This window comes from Pristis pectinata, chromosome 8, assembly GCF_009764475.1.
Source record: "Pristis pectinata isolate sPriPec2 chromosome 8, sPriPec2.1.pri, whole genome shotgun sequence".
In the NCBI taxonomy this organism is placed as follows: Eukaryota; Metazoa; Chordata; class Chondrichthyes; order Rhinopristiformes; family Pristidae; genus Pristis; species Pristis pectinata.
The window spans coordinates 51,679,806-51,701,796 of NC_067412.1; the positions used below are offsets into that span (position 1 = coordinate 51,679,806).

The 21,991-nt window shown below is 41.9% G+C and overlaps 1 protein-coding gene across 14 annotated transcripts in view; it reads left to right on the forward strand.

The window, feature by feature from the left end:
* Positions 1 to 21,991, forward strand: part of LOC127573072 (muscleblind-like protein 3) — a 188,138-nt gene that overhangs the window by 33,365 nt on the left and 132,782 nt on the right. For 9 of the 14 annotated variants that reach the window (XR_007956747.1, XM_052020891.1, XM_052020890.1 and 6 more), the window contains exon 1: positions 17,240 to 17,722. The exons of 1 other annotated variant lie outside the window; for it this stretch is intronic. The gene's annotated coding sequence lies outside the window, so the exon portion shown is untranslated. Of the gene's footprint in view, positions 1 to 17,239; positions 17,723 to 18,232; positions 18,325 to 21,991 lie in introns of those variants that run through there. 4 more of the 14 variants (XM_052020892.1, XM_052020897.1, XM_052020895.1 and 1 more) reach the window with 3 other exon arrangements.

A 21,991-nucleotide genomic window follows, 5' to 3' on the forward strand; every position in this document is an offset into this window, starting at 1 on the left:
GACTCAATGCTCCTACAAAGTTCATCTCTTTTAACATCATACAAGCAGTCCAAGTTCCTAAATTTAGATATCTGAACTCCACCAAACACAAAGGACCCCAAAACCAAAGAGTCACCTTACTTGAGCAAAACCAATTCTGATTAAACCAGATATTTAAATTTCAAATTTCAGCAACTCCAGTCCACTGTCATTTAAAATACCACTTGATATCCATTCTGGCAAGTAAAAAAAATTCTTGACTAAATGAATCAAAATGTTTTGTGAGACCCTCATTCAGAAAAGGGAGTAATTAAACCTCGGTATCATGTAAGCTTTATGAAGTTCCAGATTTTGTCTTGACTTTACTATATTGTTCTGAACATTCCAAATCCCCCATTTAATTGATTTTTCCAATTACCAAATGTGGATCCATCCAATGAACCAATGCATGGCCCCAGCCAGTTTTTCACAATTCTCATTCTCAGTAAAATCTAGCTTCTGCCTGCTGTTCAGCCAGTTCTCAACTATTTTTGGAGGGTATATAAACCCCCTACTCTGGACTTCATTTAGCTCCAAGCTTGTTGTGTTTAAAAAATATTTCTAAAATCTTTAAATTATCCACTATTCCTACCTATGAATCACTTATATGAGCCATGTAATTAATAAAAGCTGGCAATGTGCATTTAAAAGGCTTGTCCTTGGAACTAAGGCCTTTACCATCATTACAAAAGGTGCACAAGATTTTGTCCATTGCAATGTTAAATGAAACCAGTGATCACCCAGTTTAAGACCTTTTCTAATAGAGATTTGATTCATATATTCTCCATCCCCTTTAAGCATATTGTGTAAGAACTTAATACATTTCACCAACTAAGTCTACTAAATGTTTGAAAATTGTATTACAATGCAATGATTTTGCAATTAATTAGTGACTGACAGTTTTGGAGGTCTTAACCAATTCAATTAAACCACAGCTAGGTTGATCTAATACTTTTTAGTGCCCTTCATAATATTGTGGACGACAGCAATATTCTTCTGCCAACCACAGGCTGCTGCACTGAAACTTTGTTGCCTAGGTTTAGAGAAGTTGCCATGGATGATTGTTTACCCAATATTTTCAGGTATGTATGTAATAATATTGAACGTTGTGATGGGCATTCCAGTTGTAATGTCACTGAACCAACAGGAACTAGGGATCAAGACGGTGATTTTTATCAAGAATTATCCCCATTTGTTGCTATATTGGTAAAAGTATGACCAGAGCTTGAATGTCATAGATTCATAGAGCGGTACAGCACAGAAACAGGCCCTTCAGCCCACCATGTCCATGCTGATCTTTTTACCCATTTGCACAAATTCCATTTGCTTGCATTCAGACCATATCCTTCTCTGCTTTGTCTGCTTAAATGTCTAAATGCCTCTTAACCATAGTAATTGTATCTGATTCCACCACCTCCTCTGGCAACATGTTCCAGATATCGACCACGCTCTCTGGGGGTCATTTCATTGTGATTTATTTGTGTGATGCAAATAACTTTCTTTAATTGAATGGTGGTAGTTTTAAAGCTGAGTGTTGTAGTTTTGTTGGATTAGCGATTTAACAGTGCACTTCTCTCTCTGTATGAGCACAATAAATAGTAGTTTTCCCATAGTATGATTTTAGAGCTGTGGTCACAATCAGAACAATTGGCAATTGCTGCAGTTGAAAACATGAAGTAAAATCGCAACATGTTAATGGATTAATATTGGATCTAATCTCATTGAAATCAAGTCATGGGTAATATAGTTTCTCTGAGAGGTAAGGTCAAATGGTGGTACAATTTTGTCACAGCAGCAAAAATGGGAATGTAAACTTGGAAATAGATTGCAAATTGTAGTATACTTGAGTGTAAGTACTTCTAAGAATTACAGATAACCACATGTTTGTGACGTTTGATACATTATTATTTCAGCTACTGCAATTAGTTGAGTATTGACTTCTTTTGATAAATGTAGTTTGTTGGCATCTCTACTCCTTGTAACTTGTCAATAGTAAACAGCAAAGTTATCTCCCTGCGACGTGGGGGTTTCCCTTGGATGCTCAGGTTTCCTGTCACATCCCAAAGACATTACCTGTAAGTTACTCCTTCCTAGTGTAGGTAAGGGGCAAAATAAAAAAAAAGTCAAAGGGAGAGAGATTAAGTTCCAGGACTACGGTGGAATTAAGAAGAGGGGAAATAGAGTGGTGTGGATTGCTCTGCTTGGAGCTGGCATGAAACCAATGGACTGAATGGCCTTCTGTGTTGCAGTAAGTATATAATGCAAAGAGCTGAGTGACAATACACATAGACCAATCCAAAATTGGACAAGGGTGTGCATTACTGAATGGTAAATGTAGACAATTGTTTAAATGTGGCCACTGTCCAGAATAAGTTAAGAAACAATTGAATGCTGACTGGGGCTATTCCAAGGTGGTTCTGGATGGATGAAATAAGATGGAAATCCTGGAGCCACGAGAAGACTGCAAATGCTGCAATCTGGAGTCATAAACAAACTGCTGGAGGAACTCAGCGGGTTGAATGGTATTTGTGGGGGGGAATCAGAAACAGAATCAAGTTTATTATCATTGACATATGTCATGAAATTTGTTGTTTTGCGCAGCAGTACAGTGCAAGACATAAAAATTTACTACGTTACCAAAAATAAATAAATAAAATAATGCAAAAGAGGAATAACGAGGTAGTGTTCATGGATTTCTTGGACCATTCAGAAAACTGATGGCGAGGGGAAGAAGCTGTTCCTGAAACATTGAGTGTGGGTCTTCAGGCTCATGTACCTCCTCCCCAATGGGAGTAACAAGAAGAGGGCATGTCCCAGGTGGTGAGGGTCCTTAATGATGGATGTCTTCTTGAGGAACCGCCTCTTGTAAATGTCCTCGATGGTGAGAAGAGTTGTGCCCATGATGGAGCTGGCTGAGTCTACAACCCTCTGCAGCCCCTATCAATCCTGCACATTGGAGCCTCCATACCAGGCAGTGATGCAACCAGTCAGAATGCTCTACACCGTACATCCATAGAAATTTGCAACAGTCTTGGTGACATACCAAATCTCCTCAAACTCCTAATGAACTAGAGCCGCTGGTGTGGCTTCTTCGTGATTGCATCAACGTGTTGGGTCCAGGATAGATCCTCTGAGATGATTCGGAGAGGAATTGTCAACATTTTGGATTGAGATCTTAACATCAAAGTCGAAATCCAAACTTGTGCTCTATTAATCTTGATCTGAGTACCGACTCTGAAGTGAAACTTAAGATACCGTAGTTTGTTTTATTTTTGCATGCACCAATATTTCCATGTTACCTGTGGTAGGATTAGTGGGGAAAAAGATTGGAAACTCTTGACTTGAACCAAGCCCATAACCTTCTGTGGTGCATCATCTTTCTGGTGTTCAAGAAGTGGTGAAATGTAGGAGATTCAGCCACACTGCACCCACCTCGCTGTATACACCAGCTGCTCATTTACAATCTCCCACTAAGATGTAGTCTTTTCAAAGCTGTGTGCCTTCTGTGATAAATAGCCCAGATGTTTGCAGCATTTGGTAATCAAGTCAAGTATTATTTATTACAATCTTCAATCCTACAAAATGAATCCATCATGCACTGAGTCTCTTCAGAGCCTGCCTGTTATGAACACTATCTGATTTTTGTGCTGCTCATTGTTGTATTGATTTTTTTGTCCCCCACTTGATTGACAAAAATGAAACTGAGTCATTCATCTGGAAGGTTAGGTGTTGTGTAAGTAAGAAGTGAACTAGACTTGCTCTTACAGAGACCAGTGTGTGGGAAATTGTTGGGGTAATTTGGAACATTTAAAGACATACATAAAATACCAGGCTGTGAATTACAGATCTGATTAACATCAGAAACTAGTGTCATAGAGTTATACAGCAAGGAAACAGGCCCTTGGACCGACTCGTCCATGCCAACCAAGATGTCTATCTGAGCTAGTCCCATTTGGCTGTGTTTGGCCATATGCCTCTAAACCTCTTCTATCCAAATGTACCTGTCCAAATGTCTTTTAAACATTGTAATTGTACCCACCACCCTCTGTGTAAAAAAAAGTTTCACCTCAGATTCCTTTTAAATCTTTCCCCTCTCACCTTTTAGACTCCCCTACCCTGGGAAAAAGATTGTGACCATCCACCTTATTATGCCCCTCATGATTTTATAAACCTCAATAAGGTTCACCCCTCCACCTCCCATGCTCTCGGGAAAAAGTCCTAGCCTATCCAGACTCTCCTTATAACTCAAGCCCTCCAGTCCCGTAAAATCCTCATGAATGTTTACTGCACCCTTTCCAGCTTAATGACATTCTTTCTATAGCTGGGCAACTAGATCTACACACAATCCACCAAGTGTGGTCTCACCAACATCTTGTACAGCTGTAACGTAACGTCCCGACTCTTGTATTCAGTGCCGTGGCCGATGAAGGCAAGTGTGCCAACATCTTCTTCACCACCTTGTCTAACTGAGGCCACATTCAGAGAACCACGTACCTGTACTTCTCTTTTCTACAACACTCTCCAGGGCCCTACTGTGGAAGTCCTGCCCGGTTTAACTGCAACAAGTCGCACAATCCCTCCAAGAAAACCCCTGAACTCAACTGGGTGCCTCAGACTGAGGCAAGTGGGAGCTGAAATATCACTCCAAGGGCCATAGAGAGATACAGCACAGAAATGGGCCCTTTGGCCCATGTCCATGCCAACCATCAACCATCCATTTACACTAATCCTACAATAATCCTATTTTATTCTCCCCACATTCTCATCAACTCTCCCTAGATTCAACCACTCCATGGACAATTTACACTGACCAACTAATCCACAAAACCGCACATCTTTGGAATGTGGGAAGAAACTGGAGCACCCAGGGGAAATAGACGCAGTCACAAGGAGAACGTGAAAACTCCGCACGAACAACGCCAGAGATCAGGATCAAACATGGGTCTTAGACGTTTTGAGGCAGCGGCTCTCGCTGTGCAGAATAATTAATAACAGGTTATTATTAATAATCATTTGAGGTCGATAATCAGCCTTAAATGTATTGAAGGATGGAGCAAGTTGAATGGAGCAAATGGCTAGCCTAGCTCCTATTTAGTATGATTCTGTGTTACAATAAGATAACTGGAACTCATAACATCGAGGGCATTTTCATCAGTCAAAGGAAACTAATACTTTTCTGCTCAGTGCTCTTCTGAAGAATTTTGACCGTCTTTACACAGTGCACAAGGTGAAGCATCTTCTGAACATTCAGGCCTTTTAGTAAAGCATTCACTCTCTCAGTAAAGCACCTTATGATGACAGCTGCCACCTATTTTCTTTTCATCCTGCTGCTTGGCTTCTGCATCACCACAAGCAAGTTGTTTGTGCCTGAGGTAGGAAAGAAAGAAAAGGATAAGAGAGATTTGTATTTCTATAGTGAGCTCCATGACTTTCAGATGTTCCAAAATGCTTTACAGCCAATGAATTTCCTTTCAACTGCTATCATGATACCATATACACAAGTCCCATAGACAAATAATCTGACACAGTTATGTTGATTGTGGAATAGACTGAGACATGACCTATATTTAAAAGCAGCTGAGGTAGGGTGGTGAACTTTGGCACAGATAGAGAGGATATTAGTAAATTTTTTTCTTGTAATGGAGATGTCTAAAACCAGACAGCATAGTTTTATAGTGAGGAATGAGAGGGTTAGAGGGGACCTGTGGAAAAATGCTTTCACCCAGGGCGTTGGAATGTGGAACACACTGCCTGAGAAGATGATGGAGGCAGACACTCTCACAACATTTAAGAATGTATCTGGACAAGCAATTGAATCGCCAAGGGATAGAAGGCTATGGACCAAGTGCAGGAAAATGGGATTAATATAAGTAGGTATGATGGTCAGCATGGACATGGTGGGCTGAAGGGCCTGTTTTCGTGCTGTCTGAGGTGGACAGGGAGCTAAGAGAAAGGCAAAGGGATGGCTGGTGTTTTGAGTCAAGACGCTGCATCAGATGCTGCCTGATCTGCTGAGCTCCTCCAGCAGTTTGTTTTTTTTTGCTCTAGATTCCAGCATCTGCAGTCTCTTCTATCTCCATAAAAAGCTACTGATAATGTTTTACCCCTCTAATGCCACATGGCAAATAGTGGTTTTGTATCTGCTTCTAGATGTGCTAATGTGCAACATTTAAAATATCATATCAATTGACAATGGATTTCTTAAATCCAACAGCCCCTTGTGCCCACAAAATTACTCTATCCATCGCATTGATTTGTAGTGTATGCCTCCAGCTCTATGGTGGATCAAGAGGCTGTGGGGCCCACATTGGTCAGAACTGGAGGGAAAGGAGGTGACCCTCGAACCTGAAAGATAATTTTGGAAGAAGGGTTAGTTACAGTTCCAGCAGAGTTATAATGAGGACACCTCTCTCCTGATAATCTCTGTGGCCCTTGAGGAAAAGAGGTTAAAGTGTAGCAAGGGGTCAAGTTGTGCAATGTTAAGAAAATAAAATGTAGATGCTGGAAATCTGAAATAAAACAGAAAATGGTGGAAACACTTGGCAGGTCAGGCAGCATATGTGGAGAGAGAAACAGAGTTAAAGTTTCAGGTGAAAGAATCTTTGTCAGCCTCTTGAGGTAATTCTCCAACCACCATGACAGTAACCAGGTCCAATATCTGAAGCCTTCTCTGGCAATCTTCACTTAGATGGCCCAGATGATTGCCGGTATACCAAGCATGATCTTGCCCTTTTTTGTTCATTCACAAATAATGTGGCAGCAGCTGGTCTGATCTGCCTTTATTACATGGTTGTGGTTTTGAACTGGTTGTTTGACCTGCTCAGAGTATACAATCCTATGGGCTGCTGCAAAATTTCCAAAACTGACCAAGGAGGGCAAATCTCCTGCCCTACATGACATCAGCGAACTAGATGGATTGTTACAATCTGATACTTGCCTGGTCACTATCACTATTGCTTTTATTCCCGATTTACGTGATTAACTGGATATAAATTCCCTGGTCGTCATGGCCTTATGTTTGTGCATCATTATTCCAGGCCAATGGATTCCAAACATAACTATTATGACCACCACAATTTACTCCTGTAGCAGGAGCATGTAATTATACTCACTTGGGTGTGTGTCACAGAATGGTGATATCTAATTATCATGTATGTGATGCAAGTGGTAAATTAACTTGACCGGCATTGAACATGTAGCCATGAGACAGCAGAAACTGGAACCTCTTCCTTCTCCAACCACCCCCTTCTCTGGATGGCCACCTTACAGATACAGTACATCTGCCTCTCCTGAACAATCAGTATTCCTGTTCTTAATACTTTTATTGATAGAAACTATGGGTAGTCCCAGTCTCTGAATGTTAGGCCATTCAAGCAGGAACATGCATGCCATGGAAGTGGAGTGGTGACCGCTGGCCACTCACGCTGCCCTTCTTTCCACCAACACCTTCAGCCCAAACCAACTAACCATATCTATTTGACAGGCTCAAGGAGGTCGATACCATTCAGGACCCATTCTGGTGAAGGACCTTCGACCTGGAACATTAACTCTGTTTCTCTTTCCACAGATGCTGCCTGACCTGCTGAGTGTTTCCACCATTGTCTGTTTTTGTTTCACAATCCAGGACAGAGCAGCCCTCTTCTCTGGCACCCCAACCACCACCTGAACACATTTATTCCCTCCACCACCAACACACAATGTCTGCAGGGTATTCCATTTGCAGAATACACTGCAGTTACTAACCCAGGATCTCCCAAACCCACAACCACGACCACCAAGAAGATGAGGGCAGCAGGGATCTGGGAACACCACCCTCCAGTGGCTTTACTTCATAAGGAGTTTGAAGAGATTTGGTATGTCACCAAAGACTCTTGCAAATGTTTACAGGTGTACGGTGGAGAGCATTCTGACTGGTTGCATCACTGCCTGGTATGGAGGCTCCAATGTGCGGGATCGAAAGAGGCTGCAGAGGGTTGTAGACTCAGCCAGCTCCATCAGGGGCACAACCCTCCCCGCCATTGAGGACATCTTCAAGAGGTGGTGCCTCAAGAAGGTGGCATCCATCATTAAGGACCCTCACCACCCAGGACCTACCCTCTTCATGTTACTACCATTGGGGAGGGGGTACAGGAGCTTGAAGACCCACACTCAACATTTCAGAATAACTTCTTCCCCTCCACCATCAGAATTCTGAATGCTCCATGAATCCATGAACACTACCTCATTATTTCTCTTTGTACTATTTATTTTTGTAACTATAGTAATTTTTATGTCTTTATGTCTTGCACTGCACTGCTGTCACAAAACAACAAATTTCATGACATATGTCAGTGTTAATAAACCTGATTCTGATTCAGCAAGTTCCTCTCCAAGTGGTACACCATATTGCCAGTCTAAACCCTGGAATAACCCATCCTCCAACAGAACTGTGGGAGTATCTTCACTAGAGGTACAAGGAGTCTCACCACTCTCTCTCACTAAGGGCATTTAGGGATAGGCAATAAATGCTGGGCTTGCCAGCGATTGCAAAAAAAATGCTCGGAATAAAAGGCTCACCTTTGATTAAAGGGTGTTTGTTAATGAAAATGACCCAGCACACAATCTGCTGGATGCAAAGCAATGGGTGTGCTGTTGAGCAAGGAAGAGAAGATGATGTGGGTCAAATATTGAGTGGCTTATGCTGCATTTCAGGTATTGATCTTATGTCATGCACATATACACACTGTGAGGCCACTACTGAGTGAATTTAACTATTCACTTGTTATCTTATTGGCAGCTTTTACTACACCACTAAATTGGGATTGCTGTGAATATTAATGCAGATTTTTTATTTTGGTTTGGTTTTAAGAATAACTCTTCAGAGAAAAGAAAAGGGCAAGATAAAACTTCAGATTAGCTTTAAAAGCACTCCTGCCATGTTTTGGAGAGCTTAATTGCTGGCAGGTTGAACTGAGGTGTTGGTTACATCTGGAGGTAGTCTGTTGAGACCTGTTTGTGTTTAACTGGTCATGCCAGCAATAAAATCTACAGTTGTTCACATGAATGAGAGGACTCTGTCAGTGGAGTGTGGTTCCAGTTTGTGTCTGGGACAGCTCAAAGTGCAAAGATGGAACAGATCTAAACTAGAATGGTTTGCCCTTTGTTAACATCGTTCAGAACTTCAGAAGGCCCTGAAGTGTTTAACAGCTGGTGAAATACTTTTGAAATGCAGATATTTTAATGTGGGGAACACTGTTGCCAATTTGCATGCAGCATGCTCCCACAGATAGCAGGTGGTGATGACAGCATCATCTGTTTTGGAGAAAAACATTTGGAAGAAGAGCCAGGAGGACTCTGTTCTATTCTGAAACTGTGCTGTGGAACCTTTTATACCCAATAGATGGGGCCTTGGTTAAATTTCCCATCGGAAAGACAGCACTTCCAACGGTACAGCACTCTTTCAGTACTGCAGTGGAGTGTCAGCCTGGATAACCTGCTCTAGTCTCAGCAGTAGGATTTGGGCTTGTCTGGTCTGAGTTGTGTCTGGCCATCCCAGGAAGGCAGAGCAAACTTTGTTACCTGGATGGACAATAAGTCAAACCGGCTTTTACAACATCTACTAATTTTAGTTGCCTCACATTGCTATTTATTAACTGAATTTAAATTCCTCAGCTGCCTGAGCCCCTGGATTACTAGTCCAGTAACATTACCACCATGATTATTTACCATTAAGCCTGATTATACTTGAACTTGGTCTTCAAACCCAGGTCATGTGTTCTGCTCCTTCTCTTTCATCTTTACAGAGTGATAAGGTTTTCATTATGTGTTTCCTTTATAATCCTGCAAGGTGCAGACATATCAACTCCCAACTTTGCCTTCCGGTGAGAACTTGATCATTTAAAATACTTAAAGTGTATATCAGTTTCACGATTTGGTAGATTTTTTAACTTGACATAAAACTGACTTTGGCTTTGTCCATTTGAGTAGAGGGCACTGCTGCAATGATTTAACTATCTAATCTTGATGCGTTGCACTGAAGATAAGGAACATGAAAGTTTTCATGATCTGTGGAAGGTTTCTGTGTACTAAACTAAATGTTGCTCTGTCACAACCTCTGGCATGCACAGAACTAGCAGAAGTTGGGAACTGCAGACCCGCTACTTCAGACAATATTTGTGGGGGATTTGCGAGTTCAACTTACCCGTCATCATGGGGATCCAGCACAGATCAGCCATGTGAATGATTGCGATCACTTGAGGAACTGACCGGTCTACTCTAATCCAGGAAAACTCCAATAATCCAGCAGTCTCAGGACTTTGGTGGTGCCAAATTAGCAGATTTTCCAGACTATTGGATGTTAGTCACACCAGCACATTTGAAATTCACTCTATTTTTATATATTACACAGTATTATAATAAATTTCCCAGTGAATCCTGCTCAGTTTAAAGAGAACATTGGGAACCATGACCCAACCAAATTGGAAGGGATTGAGAGAACTGGGGCCCCAGTGAGTGGGAAGGGGTCAAGAGAACTGGGGGCCTAGTGAGTGGGAAGGGAGTGTGGGAACTGGGGTTCTGGTGACTGGGAGGGAGTGTGGGAACCTGATTCTGGTGAGCTGGAAGGAAGCATGGGAACTGGAACCCCTGTGAGTGGATGGAGAGGACAGGAACAGGGTTCTGGTGAGCTGGAAGAGAATGTGGCAAACATCACCTGGTGAATCTGGGATTTCAGAAACATGATGGCAGATAATCAGATACAGGATAAATCTCTTCCTCATTTTTCCAAATGACAGGTATCCTAGTTGATCAGTGACTGCATATGAGCAAACTGTGAACTTTGAGTAATTAGACAGAGACACAGTTAAGGAGATCCCTGGTGATTTCTACTTGTCACATTCTAATCCAGAACTTCAGTTATTCACAGATCTGGTGTCAGCCAAAGTTCCAAAACCCATCCTGCAGGGAAAGGAAAGACAAACTGATATTTTTGAAGTCTCTTTTGCAACCTCTGGATGTTCAAAGCACTGCACAAGCAATTAAAAGTTTTAGAAGTTCAGATGCTACTTGAGACGTGTGGCGAGATAATACATGGGATCCCACTAGTGAGAGTGTAGTAATGGGCAGAAATTAGCTTTAGTCAAAAACCTGTCCGTGCACCCCTTCTTTGAATATCACTGTGGGATCTGGAGAGGGCAGATGAGGCTCCAGTCTGATATGCAACATGAATGACAGCTCCTCCAGCATTACAGCACTCCCTTAGCACTGTGTTGTGTATCTGTGCTTCAGTATACAGGCTATGACTTGAGCTACGATTGCTGAAAGGTGAAATTGATAGCTACCACTGAGACATGGAAGACACTCTAGATTTATAATTGAATTGAATATCATCCTGTTCAATATTAACTTGATCTGCTTTTAAAAAGACTGAAAGTGTGCACTTGTGTAAGACAAGGAAATGCGGATTAGTTTGATTGGTAACCTGCTTCAGACTGTGACAGCTATGGCTATGTGGTAGTACAGAGACAGCTCATAAGAGGCGGGTACACACCCAGTCTTGCTGTCAGCAGGATGCTCAAGAGGCCAGAGGGAGTCAGCTTTCATAAGAAGCAGGTGACCAGCTCACTTAAGGGAGTTGCTGACATCAGTAAACTTGTGAGGTACCTGGGGCACTTGTAACAGCTGCAAAACAAGAAAGACCAGAGTCCTCCAAAGCCTGTCATTGCTTAATCTGAAGATCAATGCTTGCTGTAAATCAGGCTTTGATTTATTTATGATTTGCAACTGTCCTATTGCTTAGGGAGTGTTTCTGTCAAATTTAGCTGGTGAATGTAGCCTGGAAATATCATTCCTTTATCAGAACATTTTATCAGACCTCATTATTTTTCCAATGCATTCAATATTTTTACCCCAAATATTTACTCATTTCTGGTTCCTGCCAACTAAGAAATCAGAATATGTTCCCCTCAAGTGATTAACAGTCGCCTTTCTGGTTTAGGTGAAGATTATTCCTTCTGGACTCAGAAACAAACCCCATGGGAAAAGTGTTCCATATGCTGCTGCTCAAAGAGGTTGATATTATCAGGTGAATAAAACAGGCTGTTCAAGAAAGGAGGGTTGGTCAGCGAACAGTGAGATTTGGAAAGACATTAGAAATAGGCATAAATATCCAGAATCAAACAGAAAAGTGAGAAAATTGAATATAAGGGCAAACTAATAAGAAATAAGAAAAGGTTGTAATGTCTTGAAAGAAAGGAGAGCAAGTTAATGTGGGTGTCTTAGGAGAAATTATAATGGGGATTAAGGAAGTGGTTGAGACATTTAAGAAATATTTTATTCTTTGCAGTTGACTACAGAACAGACAGATTGTGGGAAACCAAGATTCCAATGAGCATGAAGAGAATAAAGTAATTAATATCATTAAAGGAAAAGTATTAGTGCTAAAACCTTTGGACGTCATGGTCCCCGTCCTGAAGTTCCAAATGAGGGAGATTATGCATTAGGTGTGATCATCCAGAATCTCCTAGATTAAGGGAAAGGTTCCAGTAGATAGGAAGCTGGAAAAAGTAACGTTGCTGTTCAGGAAAGAGGGGGAGGGAGAAAGTAGGAACAAACCAGGCTTTAGCCTGGTACCAATTCTCAGGAAAATGCTGGAATCTGTTATTAAGGAAGTGGTAACAAGAGACTTAGTAAGGCTTAGTGTAATTGAGCAGAGTTGACAAAGTGGTTTGAAGGAGAAACTGTGTTTGACAAATGTAAGGGTTTTTGAAGAAGTAACCAGGAGAGCAGGTTAGGAAGGACCAGTATATCTAGATTGACAAAAGGCATTCGATAAGGTACCAACACAAAATTAAGGCTCACAAGGTGGGTGAGTAGCCATTTGAGTTTAGAAGAAAGAGAAGTGATATCAGTGAAAGATTCTTTGGGGGAACTGGTTTGTTAGGCTTGTAGGCTGTTTTGTTAAGCTCCAAGAGTAAAGAGTATACATGGTAATAATAAATACAACAATAAATACAGTGACAAGCGCAAAGCAACAGAATGATGCAAAGTATAGTAGTGCAAACTAAGGTAGTGCAAACAGAAATGCTAAAGTGACAATAACAGAACAGGTAGAATTAATGATTTGAGAACCTGGCAGCACCACCGGGAAGGGGATGTGAAAAAGTGAATGGTTCAGGAGTCAGATAGCAGTGGGGAAGAAGCTGTTCTTGAATCTGGTTGTCTGGGCTTTCAAGTTCCTGTATCTTCTTCAGAAGGTAGAAGGGAGAAAAGGGAATGGCCAGGGTGGCAAGCGTCCTTGACTATATTGTTAATCCTCCTGGAGCAATGGACTGTGAAGGTGGACTGGATGGAAGGAAGTGACGAGCCCGTGATGGACTGGGCTGTGTTTACTGCTCTCTGCAGGTTCCAACGGTCAAGCGCAGAGCAATTGTCATACCAGACTGAGATGGCACCCATCAGGATACTTACACCAACACATCTGTAGAAGTTTGAGAGAATCCTCATGGACAAGCCGAATCTTCTCAGATGCCTAAGTAAGTACATGTGTGCTGATGTGCCTTCTTGATCACCGCATCAGTATGGAGGGACCAGGAAAGGTTGCTGGTGATATGGATGCCTAGGAACCTGAAGCTGTTGACCATCTCTACAACACCTCCATTGATGAGGTCAGTGTTGTGTTCACACCCCCGCTTCCATAAGTCAACAACCAGCTCTTTGGTCTTGCTGACATTATGGGTTTGGTTGTTGTTCTGACACCATGACACAGGGTTCACAATCTCTTTCCTGTGCTCCATCTCATCATTGTTGTTGATCTGGCCAATAACTGTGGTGTCATTGGTGAACTTGAAGATTGAGTCAGGGGTTTGCTGGACATGAGGAGGCATTTCTTCATAGAGGATTATGTACTTTTGGAATTTACTTTCTCAGGGAGCCTTGGGCTTCCAGTAGTTTGAATTAAAGGCTGAGATCAGTAGTTTTTTTGGGCTTAAAGTGGATTAAAAGGTTTGGGGGATCAGCTGTGAGGGTGACTGGAAGATCAGTAATGATCGTATGGAGCAAACTGGAAGGGCTCTTCCAATCCCCACTTCCTGCAATTGCATAAATTTTTATGTTACCCCATTTCCTAAGTTCTGTGACATTTTGTTTTGCAACCCTAAAAGAATATGCACCTGACCCCGCCTGACCTGACACTAACACCTTAGCTTGGCTCCCCGCCACCTTGGATCAGGTAGCCTGGCTCTACGCTGTGCTACCTGTTGCCTGTGGAATGCGCATTTAACGCCACTGTTATGTGTGACACTTTAGATTATGTTGGGCCCTGAAAGACCAATTGGTAGCTTGAACAATGGTTAAGTGATAAATATTACAAATAATAATTCAAATATAATCAAAGTTCATGGTGAAAAATGAAGTCAAAATGCATTCCTTGTGTTGATGCTTTTTATTTAGTCTAAGCATGAAATAAAAGGGGCAGCCCATTCATGCCTTCCCTTGACATTCAGTAAGATTGTGAGTGATCTTTAACATCAGCACCACTTTCCTGCACTAATCCCATGTCCCTCAATACCCTTAATATCCAAAAATTTGTTCACCTCTTCTTTAAATACATTCAGTGACTGAACCTCTGCAGCCCTCTTGGGCAGAAAATTCCATAGATCCACTGCCCTCTGGGTGAAGAAATTTCTTCCTATCTCTTCTTTAAATACATTCAGTGACTGAACCTCTGCAGCCCTCTTGGGCAGAAAATTCCATAGATCCACTGCCCTCTGGGTGAAGAAATTTCTTCCTATCTCAGTTGTAAGTGGTCATTATTTTGAGACTTTAATTCCTGCTTCTACACATACCAGCCAGGGGAGACGTCATCCCTGCCTCTACTCATCTGGCCACACAATAGTAGATCAATGAGATCACCTCTCGATCAATTTGAAGATTACAGGCCTAATCTATGTAATCTCTCTTCACATGACAAATCTTCCATCCCAATAAACTATCTGGTGAACATTTGCTGCATTCCTTCTGTTGTAAGGGAAAATTCAACTTCAAATCTACCCGATCGAGCCCCTTAAGGACATTATAATTCTCAGTGGGATCTCCTCTCATTCTTCTAACCTCGAAGGATTTTAGACCCAGACTCCACAACCTATCATCACATGACAAACCTGTCATTCCAGAAGCAATCCGATGAACCTTTGCTGCACCCCATCCATCACCAGTATGCCTTTGTGTAGGTAGGGAGACCAAAACTGTACTCAATATTCCAGATGTGGTCTCACCAGGGTGATTTATAATTGGAGCTAGACGTCTCTACTCTTGTACTCAATTTCATCTGAAATAATGGCTCCTGTATAATTTGCCTTCCTAAATGCATGCTACCTATTTAGAAAACTAATTGTAACCCTTATATGAAGAGAATGGTGGTGAGTCATCAAGCTGGCCTGTGGGCAGTTTTGACATCTATCTCCCTACAAAGTTCCTTTGGCTTGATTATCGGAGATTTAATTTGCATTGGAAAGTAAAAGTAAGGAAGACCTTGCATTTTTGTTCCAAATCCCTTTTCATTCACTACAGCACCTTTGGAAGGATTGCAGTAGGAAATTTGTGTCCAGTGAGTTCTGACAAAGAGCGCTCTGCCCAGATAATCTGTTTTGGTGATGTTGGTTGAGGGATAACTGTGGAAAAAGCAGAGGGAGAAACAAACACTCCTTTGAGTGTATACACTCAAAGGGGTGTTTGTTTCTCCCTCTGCTTGAATGACTTGGATGAAAAGGTAGATGGGTGGGTTAGTAAGTTTGCAGAGGACACAATGATTTGTGAAGTTGTGGACAGTGTAGAGGGCTGTCAAAGGATAAGGCAAAATATAGATCAGTTACAGATATGGACTGAGAAGTGGCAGATGCAGTTTAGTCCGAGCAAGTGTGAGGTGTTACACTTTGGGAGGTCTAATGCAAGAGGAAAGTACACAGTTAATGGCAGGACCCTTAACAGCATTGATATACAGAAGGATCTTGAGTTCCAAATCCATAGCTCATTGAAAATGGCCAAGCAAGTAGACAGAGTGGGAACGAAGGTGTATGGCATGCTTGCTTTCATTCATTGGTCTGGGCATTGAGTATAAGAGTCAGGAAGTCATGTTGCAGCTCTAAAGTGGAAGTATTGTGTGCATTTTTGGTGGCCCCATTACAGAAAGGATATGGAGGCTTTGGAAAGGATGCAGAAGAGGTTTACCAGGATGCTGCCTGGATTAGAGGGTATGAACTACAAGGAGAGGTTGGACAAACTCGGGTTGTTTTTCTGGAGTGTTGGAGGCTGAGGGAAGACCTGATAGAAGTTAATAAAATTATGAGAGGTATAGATAGGGTAGACAGTCTGAATCTTTTTCCCAAGGTAGAAATGTCAAGCACGAGAGGACATGCATTTAAGGTGAGAGGGGGAAAGTTTCAAGGAGATGTTCGGGGCAAGTGTTTTACACAGAGAATGGCAGGTGCCTGGAACGGGCTGCTAGAGGTAGTGGTGGAAGCAGATATGATAGTGACATTTAAGACGCTGTTAGATAGACACTTGAATATGCAGAGAATGGAGGGAAATGGATCATGTACAGGTAGAAGAGAATTAGTTTAATTTGGCATCATGTTCGGCACAGATATTGTGGGCCATAGGGCCTGTTCCTGTGCTGTTTTATGTTCCATGAGTAGTGCCCTGAGGTGTTTTGTGCCCACTTCAGGGGCTCAGCTGTAAAATGGCACACCTTCATGGCTGCTCTGATGTGTGTCTCTCACGTGTGTGCAGTCCAGTGTCTGAAACACAAGCAAGAGTGCAATCGCTGAAACAAAGCTGACATCCATTCATCTCCCAAAGAATAAATCTGAATCCTTTGTAGAGCATCTTCAACCCCCAATCATCATTTCTGGATTGAACATTTCTTTTTCTGTATCTTCACATTAGTTTGTGGCCTATTCAGCTAGGTGCAGTGTGTGAGACTGTACTTAAATTTTGCCTGGGTGCCTTTCTTAAAGGGAATGTGGAAAGTGGATTGTGCTGTTTTCAGTGTTGAGGATTCTTTTGCAAGTGAGGTACAAATGTGATTAAGTCACTGCCTGGTATTTTACAGATCGGCGGGTGTTTCCTTCAGTGTGTGCAATCGGCCACGTTTAAGCAAGAGTTAAATGAGCTCTCAGCTGCTGTTGCTATGACAGCAGTCAGGCTGCACCATTGCAGGAAAAGCAGTAGACCTGAAGGCCATTAAAGCACTGGCTGTCTGGAGTGTACCATCTGAGGCTTGCATAGAAGGGAAACGACAACAAGCTAATGCTGAATTATCAACCAGCAGGGAAGATTAGGTGCTCAAAATAAAGCCCGGGTGGGGCTGATAAATGGTGATATGACTTAATTACAGAATAAATGCAGTCAAAGGCTGGCAGAATTAAGCTTCTCCATTTTTGTCAGCTCACAGAAATACTTGACTACGATCGACTTCTTATATCCCAGAGCTGCTAAGTCCGAGCCCGGTTGCATGGCTCAGCTATGAAGTTATGAACATGAGACGTACGTTAATTTAGTTACATCTAATGATGTCAGATGTCTGCATTTAAAATGGCGGGGGTCATTATACACCCATACTGAATCCCCAACCCTTACCAGGGGTGTTTTCGCTGAGTGCAATCAGTGTCCTCCTTCTCCTCCTCCAGTTTCACTTTGAATGTCTGCTCGCAGCCGGCTCTGGCTTCTGGTAAGACTTGTTAACATTGTGTGGTGTACAGTGACTGGAACTCACGGCGCGTGGTTATTTATAGGACTGCTGGGAGCATCGAGGGGCTGGGAATTTGTAGTGAACGTATATGTGGCGTTTTATTGGCAGGATCTGCAGTGTGAATGGGTTTATTTTCAATGTAGTTTGAAGCCGGTCCTTATATGTGTACAAAAACGTGGAATATAAAGGGAAAGTTGAACCTATTCCTATGCTGTAAGGTTTAATAAGTCTCTCCTCACAATTCTTTGCACATCACTTTATTATATCTGAGCTGTGCATCAATATTTTGTACCTGAATCATGATCTATAGAACTGCATACACTATACTTAACCTGACAAAGAACCAAACATGGAAAAATACAATTTGTCAGTCTCCCGCGTTGAAGCAGTGCAGTGACTTGCAGTTAACCAGCTATAGCTAGTGACTCATGGTTAACGCAGCTCTATCTAGTGGTGACTCACGATTCAGAACAGTTAATGTGGCTCCATCTCCAGATTACAGGAGCTAAAGCAGATCTTTGTTCACTGCTGATTCGAGTGTTAAATTGGTTAATGCTTATCTTCTGTCTGCTGTCCAATGGGTGAGTCAAATTTGTATTAACTAACGCAGTTCTCTGTCTGCTAGTGAGTTACGTGTCAAGATAATTGGCACAACTATCCAGTGGCACGGTTAAGAAATTTTGTAGATGGCTTTTTATTCCTCTGGTTGCTAATTACAATAGGTGAAGTTTATTCAGATGTTAAATTACAAACATCATGACCTCATTCAATATGCAAAAGTATTGTATATATCTAAATATTCATTTCCGTGGGCAATTGGAATGAGTATTGCACATTTTTTGAACATTCTTATAAAAATAAAACAATGAGGGGATTATATATCATTGACCATGGAGCCCTTGGCAGAAGGCAGGCTGGTTACTTTGGCAAGCTGTCTGAAATGAAATGGTGGTCAGTTCAAAGTCTGCCCTGGTTGAGGATTGTTGGAGGGAGTTGGCAGCCCTTGGCAAGGTGCAGTAGCGACAGGTGCTTGAAGCTACCAAACAGAGTGTGCATGGGATGGAAACTCCCTAGCACAGCTGTGCTTAGCCCTCATTCAGCAACAACAAGGCAATCACTAAATTATTTAGATTGGGAAGGGAAGAAAATAAATTTATAACCAGAGCATTAACACGCTGCTAGAAAGGTGGGGGAGGGGAGAAATCTGCTTGATGCAGTGTTATCTGATTTTTTGAGCTGTGTTTGGAGTTGAAAATGCAGGATATAACTAACCGTGGTCGAGTGGCGGTAGGGTTAAAATACTTCAAGGTGAGCAGCATGAAGTGGGAGAGAGTAATGATCGAAGAAAGACTGACATCTCACTTCATGAGGCACAGTGGCGCAGGTAGTGGAGCCGCTGCCTCACAGCTACAGAGACCCAGGTTCGATCCTGACCTCTGGCACTGTCTGTGTGGAGTTTGCTCATTCTCCTTCCCTCTGGATGCTCAGGTTTCCTCCCACATCCCATAGACATGCAGATTGAGAGCTTAATTGGCCATTGTAGATTGCCCTTAGTGTAGGTGGGTGGTAGAATTGATGGGAATATGGGGAGACAGGTTACAGGGAAACATAGTTAGGAATGAGATAGCTCTGTGTGTCCTTCTCCAATGTCATAAGTGGAAAGGAAAATTACCTTCAACTGGTAAAAGAGTGTTGGTGTTGATGGGACTGTCACCTGGCTTTAGCCTCAAGGTAAATTACATTCCCATTCAATCAGATGATAAAATATAAAACATATTTACAGCTAAGCTTAATTATCTAAGTCAATAGTAAAAAGAAACTGAATTAACACAGTGGCTTTCAGTGCATCCAAAATGTTGCACTGGCAATGAGGTGCTCTTGAAGTGTTGCCTGTGCTCTATGTTGGAATGCAGCTGATTATTCCATCAAAGAGCACTGCAGTCAGCAGTGTGATATATGACCAAAGTACTGCAATATTGTTAATTGAGGGATAAATATTGGCCAGCAAATTGGGAGGAATACCTCCTTTTCTTCTTTAAGTAGTGCCACTGGATATCTACCAGATTTTAGATCTACCAGAGAAGGCAGACAAGGCTGTGGTTTATTAAACATCACCAATGCTGGAAGTCTGAAATAAAAACAGAAAACACTGGAAACACTCAGCAGGTCAGGCAGCATCTGTGGAGAAAGAAACAGAGTTAATGCTTCAGGTTGTACACCCTTCATCAGGTGCTCACCAACCTGCTGAGTGTTCCAAGCATTTTCTGCTGTGGTATAAAACCTCATCCATAAAATGGTACAGCATGCCCTTAGTATTGTCCTGAAGCATCAGACTGGATATTGTGTTGAAGACTGTGGAATGAGATCTAAACCTATGACTCTCGGACTGAGGTGCTAGACTTACCACCCAAGCCGTAGTGTATGCGCATTAAATAGGGATTTAAATTAAAGTGAAATTAAACTCAAAATGCAATGGCTTACTTTTAAGTGAGTTATGATCCTTGATTTGTATTTCTCATGGGAAATAATGCATCTTTAGCTGGATGAATAAGAAACTTTGGAGCAGCAGGCATAGTTCAGGAGTGATTACAATATAAGCTGAGATCTGATCCTGCAATTAGAGGAAGGCAGTGACCTAAGCTGTGTACCACTATTAAATATCACAGCCCAGATAGCGCTATATTGTGCTCCATCATCTCCTCCTTCTGAAGGTTCCACCTGTCATTGGCTATTTGTTACAGTAATCACTCTACAAATAGACAGTAAGCGGCAGTGTGCAGATGCAGTTGGGAAGCTCGTTAGGTTGATATTTGACTCCCAGGCCTCTCACTTGTTTTGAAAGGCGATCATTAATTACTCCAGCTATTCTTTTATTTTCTGTTTACCTCCTATAGTGGCCAGGTGAGATTACTCCAATGCCCTGTTAAGAATTAGTCCCAGGGATCTCTTATAATGGAACAATGGTTGTTCAGATATAGCCTGTATATAAAAATAAGACATTTACTCAGAAAACCTGTTGCTTTAGAATAGCCTAATATTGTGCCATGTGATTACAATGTGATGCCATCATTATACTGTAACTGTGCTTCTGTTAAACACACTGGGCATCTTGAGACATCCAGAGATTTAAGAGCATGAATACAAAATCTTGCTTTTCCATTGGCAACTGGTTACAGACTTGTAAATCGTTCTACATGGGGTATTCAAAGTACGTATATTTTGTAATTCTGTGGATTATGTTCATTTTGCGTTAGATCTTTCCTTTCTATGCACAAAGATTTAAATCTGTTGACCTGTGCTTGCCATCATAGTGTTCAAGCCTCAGCAATATTCCTGATTAAACAACATTTATTTTTCCCCAGTGTTTACAAGACCACAGGCAGTCAGGAAATTTTACCACAATGCAAAGAATGATAGGTGTTTTTTTGTTTCTGTCATCTACTGATAATGCTGATTGGAGCAGGGGATTATGGCTGGGTAACTCTGCGTTTACCTCCTGACCAGGTCATAGAGTCATAGACAGAGTCATAGAGTTATACAGTATGGAAGCAGGCCCTTTGGCCCAACTTGTCCATGCCAACCTGAGCTAGTCCTATTTGCCTGCATTTGGCCTGTATCCTTCTAAACCTTTTCTATCCATGAACCTATTTAAGTGTCCTTTAAACATTTGTACCCACCTCTACCAACTGTTCTAGCAGCTCATTCCATATACCCACCACACTTTGTGTGAAAAAGTTGGCCCTCAGGTGTCCTTTAAATTTTTCCCCTTTCAACTTAAATCTGTGCCTTCTAGTTTTAGACTCCTCTACTCTGGGAAGAAAGACTATGACCATCCACCCTATCTATGCCCCTCATGACTTTGTATACCTCTATAAGGTGACCCTTCAGCCTCCTACACTATAAGGAAAAAAGTCCCAGCCTATCCACTCCCTCCTTGTAACTCAAGCCATCCAGTCCTGGTAACATCCTGGTGAATCTTTTCTGCAACCTTTCCAGATTAGTGACATCACAAGACATTGCACAGGACTTGTTAGCAGCTGTACAATTTGAAACAATCTATAAAGCTGTCATGGTCCAAATTTGCCTGAAAGCAAAAGAAAAATCAGCACTCTTAAAAAATAAGATTAAAGAAGTCACTTAGAGTCATAGAGCTATATAGCATGGAAAACAGGCCCTTCAGCCCAACTCATCCGTGCTGGCCAAGTTGCCTAATTGATCTAGACCCATTTGCCTGTGTAGGGCATATCC